This window comes from Chanodichthys erythropterus, chromosome 20 (genome assembly GCF_024489055.1).
Source record: "Chanodichthys erythropterus isolate Z2021 chromosome 20, ASM2448905v1, whole genome shotgun sequence".
NCBI lineage: Eukaryota > Metazoa > Chordata > Actinopteri > Cypriniformes > Xenocyprididae > Chanodichthys > Chanodichthys erythropterus.
The window spans coordinates 6998744-7015714 of NC_090240.1; positions in this window are offsets into that span (position 1 = coordinate 6998744).

Genomic DNA, 16971 nt, shown 5'->3' on the forward strand with positions numbered 1-16971 from the left:
GCAGTGCCCAGGGGTCTCAGATTCTTTAAACTGGAATTAGCCCCTGTAGCGAGACGTACAAGGGCTACCATATGCAAAACTAGTCTCAAAGGATCCACAGGAAGGAGTAGTTCTGAGTTTTCCCATAGTAGAGGTTCGTCCAGCCTTCCAAAAGGTCTGATAGGGGCAAAGTGTACTGCTCAAGTATACATAGAAGGGAAACTATGTTCCTGCCTCCTGGACACCGGATCGCAAGTGACGACAATCTCCCAATCCTATCATGAGACAAACCTGTCTGAACTAAGTATAATTCCTTTGGAGAATCTTTTGGAAGTGGAGGCTGCTAATGGGCAGGTAGTACCCTATTTGGGGTATGTAGAAATGAGGGTCAAGTTTCCTGAAGACTTTCTTGGGAGTACTGTGGAAGTGTCAACACTTGCACTGGTTATTCCAGATACCAGTGGCACTGCTCAGCCAAAAGTACTCATAGGTACCAATACTTTAGACTTGGCAAACATCGGAAACATGGGAAACATCTTGAAATCAATGACTCTGTCTGCAAACCCATTCCATTTGGCTGTAAGGCAGTAGTGAAAAAAATTGAGTATCGACGAACTCAAAGAGTAAACAGCAGTGTAGGAGTTGTTAGACTACCCAGTGCTGATGCCGCTGTCATACCTGCAGGGCAGAATCTTGTCTTGGAGGGAGTCGTAAGTGTAAAGGGACAAGTGATCGATAGGTGTGTAGTGATGGAGCCCCCTCTCATTCTTTTGTTCCTGGAGGACTTTTAATTGCCAGCTGTCTTCTTAACTTACCTAAGTATCCATCCTGTAAAGTCCCTGTAGTGCTGAAAAATGAGACAGAGCACGATATCACCATCCCTGGAAAGAGTGTAATTGCGGATATCCATGCCATACAGAAAGTGATTTCAAATAAGAATGCTCAGAAGGGAAACTTGTCCGCAAAAGTAGAAGAGAAGTCTACAAAGGAACTCTGTTTTAATTTTGGCGACTCCCCATTACCTAAAGAATGGAAAGAGAGGATTACCCAGAAGTTGCAGGACATGTCAGAAGTTTTTGCTTTGCATGATTTTGATGTTGGGCGAACTGACAAGGTGAAGCACAGCATCAAGCTACATGATAATACTCCTTTCAAGCACAGGGCCAGACCCATACATCCTGATGACTTTGAAGCAGTTCGTTGACATCTGGAAGAATTGCTTGAGGCTGGAATCATCCGGGAATCGGAATCACCCTTTTCGTCACCCATTGTGGTTGTCAAGAAGAAAAATGGTGATGTGAGGCTGTGTATCAATTATCGCAAATTGAACACACAGACCATAAAGGATGCTTACGCACTGCCGAATCTTGAGGAAGCCTTTTCGGCACTCTGTGGATCTAAGTGGTTTTCAGTGCTTGATCTAAAATCTGGCTATTACCAGATCGAAGTGGAGGAAAAGGACAAGCCCAAAACGGCTTTTGTTTGTCCCTTGGGGTTTTGGGAGTTCAATCGTATGCCCCAGGGGATAACGAATGCTCCCAGCACATTTCAATGACTTATGGAGAAGTGTATGGGTGACATTAACCTTACTGAAGTCCTGGTATTCTTGGATGATTTGATTGTATTCTCTGAGACGTTAGAAGAACACTAAACCCGCCTCTTGCATGTCCTAAATCGCCTGAAAAAGTATGGACTGAAGCTTTCAGTTGAGAAATGTAAATTTCTCCAGACCTCTGTTAGGTATTTGGGACATATTGTCTCACAGAATGGTGTGGAAACGGATCCTCAGAAAATAGAGACAATCAAAACCTGGCCAAGTCCTAAAACCCTCAAAGAATTGCGTTCCTTCTTGGGGTTTTCTGGCTATTATCGCCGTTTCATTCAAGATTACGCTAAGATTGCAAAGCCACTAAATGACTTGACTGTCGGATATCCACCTCTCCGTAAGAGGTGTAGAGGCAAGAACAAGAGTGTGTCCTACCTCAGTCCAAAAATGCCTTTTGGAGGAAGATGGACAGAAAGTTGTCAGCAGGCTTTTGACATGCTCATAGAGAAACTCACCACAGCACCAGTGCTGGGGTTTGCAGATCCTAAATTGCCCTACGAGTTGCACACTGATGCTAGCACCACCGGGCTAGGTGCTGCACTCTACCAGCAGCAGGGAGGAGACCTGCGTGCAATTGCTTTTGCCAGCCGTGGCCTTTCAAGGAGTGAGGCTCGTTACCCTGCTCATAAGCTCGAGTTTTTGGCCCTGAAATGGGCAGTCACGGAGAAGTTTTCTGATTACCTGTATGGAAGTAATTTCAAAGTGGTCACAGATAGCAATCCGTTGACTTATGTGTTAACATCTGCTAAACTCGATGCAACAAGTTACAGATGGCTTTCAGCCTTGTCTACATTCTCTTTCACACTGCAGTATCGACTGGGAAAGAGCAATATAGATGCTGATGGTTTGTCAAGACGCCCTCATGGAATGCTCACCAATGACGGGATATCTCAGAAGGAGCAGGAGCGCATACATCAGTTCACAGTCCCCACTGATGTAGTCCAAGCTATCAGTGAAAAACATCTGGTACGCACAGCTGAGGACGGTGATTATATTCCTCTTATTGAATCCCTTTCTGTGAGTTCAGATGCGATCCCTGAGACCTATGAGTGGTGTCACGGGGCGAAGAATCACACAACAAATAATTTGATGAAAAACCCCCGGAGGGTGGGTTTTTATTGTGACAAAATAGTGCGGAGCTGTAATGTAGAGGTGCAGGTGCGCGGTGCTTCCGTCTCGTGTGGGTCCCGTGTAGCATGTGGCAGTGTCAAGCGTGCAGTGCTTCCGGGCCGTCACCAGCTGCTGTCTGGGTAAGAGAGAGAGAGAGACGTTAGCGCTTGGCTGCATGGAGTGTAAAGCTCAACCTGGTGTTTCACTGTGTGGCGTTTTATGGGGTGCGTTGATCTCCTGCAGCTGTGACGGTCCGGCCCGTGCTGAGTGCTGACAGGTGATCCTTGTTTGTTTCCAGGGCGACGCTGATGAGAGCTCGGGAGACTTGTCACACTCCCCCCCCCAAGCGTCGCACTATTCCTGGAACGAAAGTTAGCGGTATACATTGGGGAACATAGGGGTGGGTGGGGAGTGCGCCCTGACAGACCTGCGTAAGCTGACCACAGCCTGGAGAGTCCGTCGGCGTAGGCGTTAGCCGTCCCGGCCCGATGTTCCACTGAGAAGTGGAAGTCCTGGAGCGCTAGGAACCACCACGTCACTCTGGCGTTGGTGTCTTTGGCGCGGGCCATCCACTGGAGGGGGGCATGGTCGGTCATCAGCGTGAAGCGGCGTCCCAGCAGGTAGTAGCGGAGCTCCAGGACTGCCCATTTAATAGCCAGGGCTTCCTTCTCTACTGCCGCATACTTCGTTTCGGCCGGGGTCAGCTTACGGCTGATGTAGGTGATGGGGTGTTCCTCACCCTCCTGGACTTGGGAGAGGACCGCCCCTAGCCCGGTGTCTGAGGCGTCTGTCTGTAACAGGAAGGGGCAGTTGAAATCGGGTGCCTTTAGGACCGGCTCAGTAGTTAGGGCAGTCTTGATATCCTGGAAGGTCTTTTCCAGCGTGTTGTCCCATTTTACCTTCTCTGGCTGCCCCTTCCGAGTCAGGTCTGTCAGGGGAGATGCTAAGGAAGAGAAGTTAGGGATAAAACAGCGATAATATCCCGCCAACCCCAAAAAAGCTCGTACCTGAGTCTTCGTCTCCGGGCGGGGAGCTGTCCTGATGGCGTCCACTTTCCTTTTCTGGGGCTGAATTAGCCCTCTACCCACCCGGAAACCCAAGTACTGAGCCTCGGCAAGGGCAAGATGACATTTCCGGGGGTTGGCGGTCAGTCCAGCCCGCCGGAGGTCCAGGAGCACCCTCCGTAGCCGCTCCAGGTGGTCTTGCCAGGTCTCGGAGTGGATAACGACATCATCGAGGTAAGCCGCTGCATATCCCTGGTGCGGCCGCAGGATGATGTCCATCATTCGTTGGAACGTTGCCGGTGCCCCGTGCAGGCCGAAGGGAAGGGTCCGGTATTGCCAGTGCCCACTGGGCGTAGAGAAGGCGGTCTTTTCCTTGGCGGAATCGGTCAGCGGAACTTGCCAGTAGCCTTTTGTGAGGTCGAGAGTTGTGATATACCGGGCCCTCCCCAGCCGTTCCAGTAGTTCGTCGACACGGGGCATTGGGTATCCGTCGAACTCCGAGACCTCGTTGAGACGGCGGAAGTCGTTACAGAAACGGAGGGTGCCATCCGGCTTTGGTACCATGACGATGGGGCTGGACCAGGCGCTGCGTGATGGTTCAATCACCCCTAACTTCAGCATCTCGCTTATCTCCTTTTCAATGGCCTGTCTCCGAGCCTCTGGGACCCGATAGGGCCGCTGCCTCACGATGACTCCGGGCGACGTGCGAATTTCATGTTGGATGACGTTGGTCTGCCCAGGGCGCGAGGAGAACACATCGGAGAACTGACGGACCAGATGGTTCAGCTCCGTCTTCTGGGCGGCGGCCAGATGATCTCCGACATCCATGACCAGGGGATCAATGGAGGCTAGCGCGGTGAGCTGTTCCGGGGTCCCCATCCACCTCTTCAGCAGGTTGACGTGGTACAGTTGCTCTTCGCGCCGCTTCCCCGGTTGCCTTAGCCGGTAATTTACGGGTCCCACCCGCTCCACAACGGTGAATGGGCCCTGCCAGGTTGCGAGGAACTTGCACGCGGATGTGGGAACCAGCACCATGACTCGATCCCCTGGTTGGAACTCTCGTGGCTGCGCCGCCCGGTTGTATAGCTGCTGTTGGGACTGTTGCGCCTTCATGAGGTGTTCCCGGACCAATGGCATGACCCTCTCGATCCGCTCACGCATTTCTCTCACGTGTTCGACGGCGGAGCGGAGAGGTGCCGGCTGCTGCTGTTCCCAGGCTTCACGGGCCACGTCGAGCAGGCCTCGTGGCTGTCGTCCGAACAACAGTTCAAAAGGAGTGAACCCTGTAGAGGCTTGGGGAACTTCTCGGATTCCGAAGAGGACGTAGGGAAGCATTAAGTCCCAGTCGCGCCTGTCTTCAGCGGCTACGCGTTTCAACATCTGTTTCAGAGTTTGGTTGAACCGTTCCACGAGGCCATCCGTCTGTGGATGGTAGACGGTGGTCCGGAGCTGTTTTACCCGGAGCAGCCGGCAGAGGTCAGCCATCAGCCGGGACATGAACGGGGTCCCTTGGTCCGTCAGTATCTCTGCTGGGATGCCGACACGGGAGTAGAGCAAGAAGAGCTCGTGGGCGATGTTCTTTGCCGTGGCCTTCCGGAGGGGGACTGCCTCTGGATACCGGGTGGCGTAATCGATGATCACCAGGATGTGTTCATGTCCCCGAGCAGACTTAGGCAACGGCCCCACCAGGTCCATCCCAATTCGCTCGAAAGGTACCCCAATGATGGGAAGTGGAATGAGCGGACAGGGGGGAGGCGCTCGTGGTGCGGTTCGCTGGCAGGTCGGACAGGCTTGGCAGAACCGTTTCACATCTCCCTCCAGACCTGGCCAATGGAAACGGTCCCGGATGCGTTGGATGGTGTTGGCACTCCCCAGGTGGCCGGCCATTGGATGGCTGTGAGCTAGCTCTATGACCATCTCGACTTTGGGCTTTGGCACCACGAGAAGCTCCTTTACCTCCCCCCGACGCTGGGCGACACAGTACAGCAGGCCGTTTTTCACAATGAAGTGCGGGAGAGGATGGGGTGGTGGCTGATGCGTTTGGCCCTCTAATGTTCGAACCTGAGACCAACAGTTTTTCAGCCTGTCATCTTCGCGCTGGGCCTTTGCGAACGAGCCCCCTCCCTGGACCTGTTGAAACACATCAAAGAACACGTTAGAAGCTTGAGAAGGGGACTCACCATCTCTCCCGCTGTCCATCGTCAACAGCGTGGTCTGGGGTGGGTTTTTCCTACGACGGCGCTCGCGGCGGCGGCTCCCGGCCTGGCTGGGCGGCTGAGTGGATGCGCGCAGCAGTTCCTCGAAGCCCGGCCAGTCTCGTCCGAGAAGCACCGGGAGGGGTAGATCCTTCACAATGCCCACTTCCATGGGCCACGCTCCGGGGCTGGCGGAAATCGTCACTCGGCGGACCGGGACGTGACGAGTATCACCATGTACGCAGGTAATGGGAAGTTGGGCCTTGGAATTCTTCTGCGGAGGCAGGACATCAGATTTCACCAGACTGACCGAACTTCCGGAGTCGAGGATGGCCTGGACAGCACGACCATTAATTTTTATATCCACTCGTGGGGCATCGGGGGGTACCTCTTGATGTACAGTGCACCCAGCCAACCAGGCGTGTGTAGGCGGGGCCGGTTCCTCTGTGGGCATCGGTTCATCGCCTAGGCCGGGAGCCGCTGGCCTGTGTACTGTGCGCGGGGTACCTTCCGGCGTGCGTCGCTCCTGGACCACCCTCCGAGGGAAAAGCAGCGCTCGCTCCCCGGGCTCACGGTGCATGGCCGTCTCCGCCAGTTCGATGGCCTCCACAAGCTCAGCGATGGTGGTTGGATTCGTCATTCCCACCGCCCGCCGGGAGGGCGGCGGTAGAGCCCTTAACATTCGGTCCACTGTGACGCGCTCCGCTACCTGACTCGCCGTGGGTGAGCCCTCAAGCAGCCAGTACCGGGCAAGCTTTAACAATTCCGCGGCCTGGACGCGAGCTGGGCGGCGGGGCTTGAACTCCCATTCATGAAACAATTGGGCCGCAGATATGGCGGACAGCCCGAGGCGGCCGAGGATTTCTTTTTTTAACACATCATTATCATCGGCGTCTTCTGTAGACAGAGAAAAATAAGCTCGTTGTGCCTCACCAGTCAACAAAGGTCCCAGAAGTTGTGCCCACTCGCGTTTTCGCCAATTTTCCCGAGCCGCCGTGGTCTCGAACATCTGCAGAAATAACTCTACATCGTCATGGTTGGTTAATTTCAGGAGCAACTGTGTGGCGCGGACGCGGGGGTCAGGCAGCGGAACATGCTGAGCGGGGCTGAGGCGGAGAGCGGCGAGTTCCTCTTCAAATTTCGCCTGGCGGGCTGCCAAGTGTTCGGTGAGTTGTTGTTGTCGTACGCTCACTTCTGTCAGGCCCTTGAGCAGGTCTTCCATGCCGGGGAGGAGCGCCGCCTTTTTTTCCGGGGTTCGCCGACTGTGTGAAAAAACAGAGAAAAACAACAAGAAAAAAAAATCTTGAGAAACGTTGAATTTGTGTGTGATTCTTCACTGCAATGCCCGCATTCTCCACCAGTGTCACGGGGCGAAGAATCACACAACAAATAATTTGATGAAAAACCCCCGGAGGGTGGGTTTTTATTGTGACAAAATAGTGCGGAGCTGTAATGTAGAGGTGCAGGTGCGCGGTGCTTCCGTCTCGTGTGGGTCCCGTGTAGCATGTGGCAGTGTCAAGCGTGCAGTGCTTCCGGGCCGTCACCAGCTGCTGTCTGGGTAAGAGAGAGAGAGAGACGTTAGCGCTTGGCTGCATGGAGTGTAAAGCTCAACCTGGTGTTTCACTGTGTGGCGTTTTATGGGGTGCGTTGATCTCCTGCAGCTGTGACGGTCCGGCCCGTGCTGAGTGCTGACAGGTGATCCTTGTTTGTTTCCAGGGCGACGCTGATGAGAGCTCGGGAGACTTGTCACAGTGTTTTGAAGGATTTCCAGTTGTTCCTCAATTGACCGTGCAAGAGCTGAAAGATAAACAAAGAGCTGATCCAGCAATACAGGAGATAGTCTTAAAATTGGAATCAGGGAAACCTTCCTTACCTGTTCTGAGGAAAGAATTACCAGAACTCCCATTTCTTCTGCGAGAATGGAAGAGGTTAGAGTTGAGGGATGGTATTCTTTACAGGAAAAGAGTGGTTGGTAATCATACAACTTACCAACTTGTTCTCCCAAAAGATCTGAGGCATATAGTCATTGAGCAATTGCATGACAATATGGGTCATTTGGGTATGGAAAGAACCCTTGATCTTGCTCGAGCCCGTTTTTATTGGCCAAGGATGGCTACAGATGTGGAAGTAAGGATCAAGACATGCAACAGATGTGTGTGCAGAAAGACTACACCTGAGAGAGCAGCGCCTTTAGTGAATATTCAGGTATCTAGGCCACTTGAATTGGTATGTATGGATTTCCTATCTTTGGAACCAGATCGTAGCAATACAAAGGATATCTTGGTGATAACTGATTATTTCACAAAGTACGCTGTAGCGATCCCTACACCAAATCAGAAGGCCAAGACAGTCGCAAAAAGCCTCTGGGAAAACTTCATTGTGCACTATGGTGTACCTGAAAGGCTTCATAGTGATCAAGGGCCTGATTTTGAGAGTAAGACCATTAAAGAGTTATGCGACATTGCGGGTATTTGGAAAGTTAGAACTACACCATACCATCCCAGGGGAAACCCGGTTGAACGGTTCAACCGAACGCTGTTAAGTATGTTGGGTACTCTGAGAAACAAGGACAAAACCCATTGGAGAGATTTTGTGAAACCCGTTGTGCATGCATATAACTGCACTAAACACGAAACTACATGATTCACTCGATATGAGTTGATGTTTAGCCGGCAGCCCAGGTTGCCAATAGACCTTGCTTTTAGAGTTCCTGTCAATAACAGCCAAAATGAGTTCCATTCCCAGTATGTGAAGACTCTGAAAACTCATTTGCAGGAGAGTTACGAACTTGCCAGAAAGAATGCAGCAAAGGTTGCAGCAAGGAACAAGACATGGTACGACAAAAGAGTGACCGAGTCTTCGCTTGATGTGGGTGACCGAGTTCTCGTCAGGAACGTGCATCTCAGAGGGAAGCACAAATTGGCAGATAAATGGGACTCTGAAGTATACATCGTGGTGAACCGTGCTGGTGAACTTCCTGTTTACACCGTAAAACTAGAAGGGAAAGAAGGACCTTTGCGAACACTCCATAGGGACTTGTTATTGCCTTGTGGTTTCTTGTCACCATCTGTGGAAGAAGAGAAAAACACACCCAAGCCGCAAAGAGGACGAACAGTTCTTGGAGGGCCGAATGATGAAGAACCGGAGAGTTCAGACCAATGTTTGTCTTATGATGAAGAGGATGATGAATATCTTGTGCAAGAAATTGAGCCCATTTCCAAAACTATTCCAGTGAGATTTGTTAAGGAGTTTGAAGTCATGAGAGCATCAAAAGAAATCCCTCTCAGAGATGTTGAACCCGTAATCCAGAAGCAACCTGACTCAAACCCTGCCAGTGGGGATGTCATTGAAAGTACGCATGAAGAGTACTTACCTGAACCAGGGTACTTACCTGAATCTCAGTTTTCTTCTGGACCAGTTTCCGAGCATGGTGATGTGATACCTATAAGGGAAAGATTGGAAGAGAGAAGTGATCTGCCTGAAACCGGGCAAAAAAGCTTTAAATCACCAACTTATTCCAGAATGGAAAATGAATCAAACACTAACTCAGAACAAAATGAAAAAAACATACCTCAAGTTCCAGTAGAGGGAGACAGAGGGGATCCAGCTGAATCTGAAACACCTGAAGAAGATACAGAGTCAGCTGAATGTGAAGCTGGAAGTAGATTAAGGAAGTCCAAAAGAGTGAGACAAAAATCCAAAAGATTGATTTACCCTGAGTTGGGAAATCCCATGATATCTATTATTCAATCTCTTTTGCAAGGGTTGAACACAGCTTTCATTGAAACACTAGCAGAGCAACCCAGATTGGCTAAACACCCTAAGATTAGCAAATAATCATAATGCAAAGGGACTTGCATGGATTTAAAGAGGGGAGGGTGTAACCCATGTTAAATGTGGTACTAAAAGAAAAAATAATAAAATGATTGTATATTCTAATAGTTAAATTAATTCTTTTTTTAATTAAAAGTATATCTATCAATATACATTGTGAATTAATTATGTATAACTAAAAATAGATAGTATTAAAATTGAGTGCAGATCATGTGATGTATTGCGCATACGCTAGTTGTGTATGATGTATTGATGATGACTCACGGAAGTGCAAGACGCGCTGAACATGAGATACAGAATGGATTGAAAAGGTTTATATCATAAAAATTCATTTGATATAGTTATAAATAACATTATAATACTTAATGATTAATGAATATAAATCATTTTAGACTGATGAGTGCCAATTTTAATGTGGATGTTAACCGATTGAAGCTCCTCTGAATCTGCTGCGGGTGTTTAGAAAAACTGTGAATCTGTGGATTTGGTGAGTGTAAATGCATTTTATTTTCATGGAAAGATGCATTTTGTTACTATGCATTTCATTATGCATTTTATAAAGATCGTTTGTATATTTTCTGATTGTAAATAGGATTTATTTTGGGTATTTATGTTGAGTGATGTATTTCTGCTTAGCAATTAATGACTATTCATTTCCATATTCTAAAATGTGTCTGTAAGTTAACACATTTAATATAAAAGGAATATGGATGTTTAAACACTCAGTTTAAAAAGAAAAAATGTTATAGAGTTGGTTTGAATGCTAATGACACTGTTTTGGTAAAACAGGTCAGGTTTATTGTTTGAGTTGAAAACCTCTCTCATGGATTTGAGATGGCGGGCCACCAAAAACTTGAATGCTGATTCCTGAACCTAGAAAAAAAAAAAAGAGAGACACTTTATTCTGCATCACAAGGATTTCTTCAAACCTTCAATTTTCTTCACTCAGGACGACGTTTTTTTTTTTTTTTTTTTTTTTTCAGCCACTTCTTCATCTCACAACTGGTAGGATTGAACTCATTTTGCACACACCTACTGGACATCTTGCTGGACTTTTCTGGACGATATAAAAAAAAAAAAAAAAAAAAAAAAATCAGAAAAAAAGGGTTATATCAAGATTGTGATTGAATGTTATTGAATGTGAGTCAGATGTAAATTTCATTTTATTTTTATTTGAACATTTAATTTGTGTGTTGCAATTTGGTTAAATTGTGGTTATATTGTATAGTGTTTAAGGGTTTATTTGGTTTGTATAAAATTGAATAGAAAGAAATAACACGTAAAAGCAAAATAGAATAATAGAACCCTAAACTCAAAATTGAGGTAGTGTAGATAACTTGAATTAAACTGACTCAAGAAGAAGAAAAAAAAAAAGAGAAACCAAAGCATAAACGAATAAGAGAAGAAAACCAGTCGACACAAGGAACTTACATTTTGTTAATCATTTTATTTTATTTTTATTGTTGTTTCCAATTTTGTTTCATGCCATTCAATTCAAGTGACTGTTGAATTAATATATGTTTGATTATTTTTCCTCACGTGACTCTGTGATTTATTTACTACCAGTATCATTCTCCACTTACCTAGAAACTGGTCCATTGCTTCAACAAACGTTGAGGGCACCTGTTACAAATACAATCCTCAACTGGACACGACCACAACGCAGCCCTGAAGTATCAGCAGAGATTGAGTCAGCTAGATCATCAATTGTTTCGTAACAAAACACTGTTCGCCAGAGGAGAACTGGTCCCCCGACTAAGCCTAGTTTCTCCCAAGGTTTTTTTCTCCATTTTAACACCTATTTGCCACCTGATGTCACCTGTTTTAGTTTGGGTTCCTTGCCGCTGTCGCCTTTGGCTTTCTTAGTTGGGGACACTTGACATTTGACTTGACATTTGATAATCAACAGTATTCTTGACATTTATTCAACAGTGCTTTGATCTGCCTGCATTGACACTATTCTTTAAGAGCTGCTGTGCAGCCAAAATTATGTACCAGTTATCAATGTAAAGTTGCTTTGACACAATCTACATTGTAAAATGCGCTATATAAATAAAGGTGACTTGACTTGACTTGACTTGACTTGTACAGAAATTGAGAAATTGAGGAGTGTCAAAATGGCAGAAGGTGCAACCTCTGTGGGGAATCAACCCATCTGTACAGAGATTGCCCCAAAAGTTTTGCCAACAAATTGAAGAAATGGCCACCTCACCAAAAGAGCAAACAAATGAGGCGGAAGGCCCTAAGTTTTTGCCAGGAAATTCAAATTTGACAGAATTTGGACAGAACATGGCTGCGTTCCAGTTCGGTTTTAGACACACACTCGCAAACTTCCCTAAACACTTCCCCTCGGGGGAATCCCTGCCGCCATTTTGAAGTGCGTTCCACTTCGTGAAGTGGACGAGGGAAGTTTATATGGACAGACCCTCGCTCCCTTGATTTTAACCGAGGGAGCGAGTCTACTTCATATGTACACTTCAGGCAGCTCCATAACCCACAATACAACACGATTGTGACGTTACCGAATACCGCGTTTAATTTACCCCACCACAAACAACTCTATGATATATTAATTATTTTTTAAACATTTAAAACACACATATATACATATAGAATGCTGTATTAAACAATTTTGTAAGGGGAAAAAATTAATAAATCAGCTCCATTGCGGATTCCAAGTGATCAAGTTCAGCCCATACAAAGGTTCCGCCAGAAGTGGGCATTCGTGTAACGTAAGCAATGACGTACATCCAAGCCAACGAGACCGAGTGAAGTTAGCGAGGGAAGGGCATTTAAAAACCGAACTGGAACGCAGCCCAGGAGGATTGGACAGAAAGGAATAAGTGAGGCGGAGTCAAGTTTTGTTGTTGAACAGGGGGTGGAAGCCAATCCCCAAGAAGAAAGTGGAGACAAAATGAAGGACGAAGAGAAGGAAATGTATTCCTCCCCAAAAACCAAGTCAAGTTAAGTCACCTTTATTTATATAGCACTTTTTACAATGTAGATAGTTTCAAAGCAGCTTTACAATGATAACAGGAAAATAATGTAACAAAGTTGCATTGTCATTGTCCAGCTGAAGTTAGTTCAGTATTGATTCATTTCCATTGTAATTAGTTATTAATTTAGTTTATCTACACAGCAGCTCTGGAGAAGACAGTGATATCATCGTCCAGCTGAGTTCAGTTCCCATACAATGGTGTCAATGCAGGCAGACCAGTAATATTTTTGAATAGTAGGTGTCCCCAACTAAGCAAATCAGAGGCTACATCGAGTGCATTTACATGCACGTTCTTAAGCCAATTATGCTTAATAACCCAACAATGAAAGTGGACATGTAAATGCGGTAACCCATTTTCTTCTATCGGAGTAAGGTCATAAATGACTTAAGAATAAACTGGTCGGAACAGGTATTTTTTTGCCACTTACCCTGCTTTCTATTGGCTTATTGAATTGTGCATGTGTGATAAGTGCAGATTTAAATGTATCCAGACAGAGTAAGCATTTTGCAGGAAAGGAAGAAGGAAATATATCACAAACACAGACTCTTTCAAGACCCAGAAAATTGTAAAAATGTTTTCTCATCTCCCGTGAAACAGAAGTAGAAGTGGTTCAGTCAAAATGCTGCATCTGTAACCGCATGATAGAATAATGAGTCGTAAGTTTCCTGCTGACATGTTGCAAGCTTTATTTAACATGACAGATGACATAACATATGGAATACTCAGAGTCAGATATAGAAATTATTATTTTTCAATCACTACAGGGAAATAAGACGATTTATTAATAAAATAATGTAAACACGGTTTGCTCGCATTGTCAGTTTACTGGTTTGCATGTAAACGGGGAAAACTGGTTATTTCAATAAGATGATATTTGTGAGTTATCAGCTTATTGGTGTGCATGTAAACATGCTCATTGTCAAGGAACCCAAACTTCATCAAGTGACAAAATGGAGAGAAAAAAAACTTGGGAGGAACCAGGCTCATTCAGGGGGCCAGTTCTCCTCTGGCCAACAAAAGAACAATGATAATTTATGAGTCAGGCAGAATGTCAGGTCAGAAATCAGATTGGGATTGGAACATTCAAAATATTTAATCCATTTCCATCTGGTTGAAGAGTGGATTCATCACGCTGGTATGGAGACTGGTTTGTTGAGGATCTGTGCCACTGGCTGTCCTGTCAATGAGGCCTTCACAGGGGATGGTCTAGTTGACCAAATTTCTGCTGCCACTTCAGGGATGTGGCTGTATCATGCTCACCTCCACCAGCACCTCGCACAAAGGGACACAGGTGTTGTTCAGTTTTCAGTGCGATTGAGAATCATACTGAGTAATGCTGGGTACACACCACAAGATAATCGGGCTGATTTTGGGCCGATTTCTCCCCTTCCGACAATACTAGGTAAGGTTCCGATTATCTTGATGGTTCTACAGATTATTTTATCAGATTTTCCTGTAGTGTGAGGTGTGTTAAGAGTGACTGAATCTGCTCTGAAGAACATCGGAGGCGCCCCGATCATGAAAATGTTGAATATTTACGATCAGAAATCCTAATATGTTGGGGGAACCCCGAGGACAAACGCATGCACGTTCTGGAGATTATTACGTGAAACTAAAAAATATACAATCAGAAAGCAAGCTGACATTCTAAAGTCTCGTGAGATTTTGCGAGATTTCACGTTCACAGTCGGGACTCTGTGAAAATCTGAAAATCTGTTTGTGTGTGGTGTGCTGTCTTTGTCATATCATGGCACACCACACACTATAGGAGCAAAACGGTTAAATCTAGGATTGTTTTTGTCCTCATGTTTGTGGTCTTTCACATTTTGAAAATCTTATAAGTTTTCAAAAATCTTTTAGTGCGTACCCAGCTTAAGTTCACAGACATAATAATTTACCAATGTAATTATGAAGGTAAAATGATGTGTAATTTATAATAGTCCTTTACGATTGTTGCTTGTAAGACTGTACGAACATGATCCTCATGTCACACTGTTGGATCCCAGCTGTCATTTACGTCAGACTATCAAGACTGTCGTAAAAATGGACATACACATGAAAACATGTCCGGAGTTTTACATCATCAACCCATATACTTTCCATGACTGTGAGCTGCATTACACGCAGGACTGAAATGGAGGCAAACAAAGACATCTCTATCGTTAATTTTGATCATGGCTTGTCTTGAAAACGAAGACAATTTGACGTTCGTTGTAGGAGAAGTCACACTGGAGGATTCTGCACCAAATCTTCTGACACTGCCAGAATTTTGTCGGAGGTAAAATTTGATCGCAACAGTCATTAACTGGCTGTCTAAAAACATGTAAAACTAGCAATCAAAGACTACAGATTTTAGGCTAGGATTATAGGAATCTTTTAGGATTTGCAAAATTTGTCTCAGATGACCAAATCTTGGCCAAAATCACACAGTGTGAACCAGTCTTAAAAGATTTGCATGTGCAGAGTAAGATTTGTGAAAGTGTATATAAGATTGCAAGCGTGAATTAAATTTGCATGCACAAGAGAAGCTTTGTAAATGTGTAAATTGCCTTTCAAGTGTAAGAAAAAAAGATCTGATGCATTTTACTGTGTGTAATGTAAAGTGTAATGAATGTATTGTGAAACTGCAGCTTCATGCTAATGCAAAATAAATGTGATCTGTATTCTTCTGACTTCTATTTTTCCACGCTTACACTTTTGGGATGTATTTTCACCAAAATACGGCCAAAAGCATTACAAGGCCGTGAACAGCGATTTGCAAGCGAAAACAACTGAGTCAGGAATAGATTTGTAAGTGACTAGTAAGTCTATGACTAGTAAGTCAAACCTCAAATCACAGTCTGTGTTCTGCCCATTTAATTGATAGAAATGTGAGTGTAGTACAGTCTATAGAAACTGTGTCTATTCCCCGAATAGTGAGGTCTAACAAAAAAAATAAAGGATCTAGAAAAAATCTGATTGTGATGAAACCAGAAATTCGCAAAATTACTGAACAAAAACAATTTCTAAAGCTAGGGCTACTAAACATTAGATCACTGACACCTAAGGCGGTTATCATAAATGAAATGATCACAGATAATAGTCTTGATTTAATTTGCCTTTCTGAAACATGGCTTAAACCAAATGATTATTTCGGTCTTCATGAGTCTTGTCCACCTGGCTACTGTTATAAAAATAAATGCTGTCTGATTGGCCCCGGCGGTGGTGTTGCAACAATCTATAGAGGTAATCTTAATGTTAGAGAACAAACTATAGGTTTAATTCATTTGAAATTCTTATGCTAAACATTACACTCTCAGATATAAGTAAAAAGTCGCTACTATCTCTTGCTTTGGCTACCGTTTATAGACCTCCAGGGCCTTATGCTGACTTCTTAAAAGAGTTTTTCAGACTTTCTCTCAGACCTATTGGTCAACGTCGATAAAGCGCTGATTGTTGGAGATTTTAACATTCATGTTGACAATACAAATGATTCGTTAGGGGCTGCGTTTACTGATTTACTAAACTCATTTGGGGTAAAACAAAACGTCACTGGACCCACTCACCGTTTTAATCATACACTAGATTTAATTATATCACATGGAATCAATCCAACCAATATAGAAATTCTACCGCAAAGTGATGACGTCTCTGATCACTACCTTGTAACATGCGTACTGCATACTGATGATATTTGTCAAATTGCTCCGCAATATCGACTAGGCAGAACAATTCTCCCGACAACTATAGATAAATTCACAAATAACCTGCCTGATCTGTCTCAGCTGCTCATCATACCTTAACACACAAATGATCTCGAGAAAATGACTAGCAGCATGTGCACCATTTTAACTAGTACATTAGATACTGTTGCACCGAAGAGATTAAAAAAGGTTAGAGAGAAAAATACTGTACCTTGGTACAACAGTATTACTTGCTCTATCAAAAAAGAAACTCGCAATCTAGAACGCAAATGGAGACAAACTCGTTTAGAGGTATTCAGAATTGCGTGGAAAGAAAGTTTGTCTCGTTATAAAAAGACTCTAAAAGCAGCCAGGGCCGAGCATCTCCGCAAACTCATAGAAAATAACCAAAACAATCCACGGTTCTTGTTTAGTACAGTGGCTAGATTAACAAATAAACAGACATCACCAGAACAAAACATTTCATTACAATTTAGGGTAACACTTTAGAATAACTCACGCTATGAAGCATTAGTTAAGCATTAGTAAATAGTCAATTCATCATTTATAAAACATTAATAG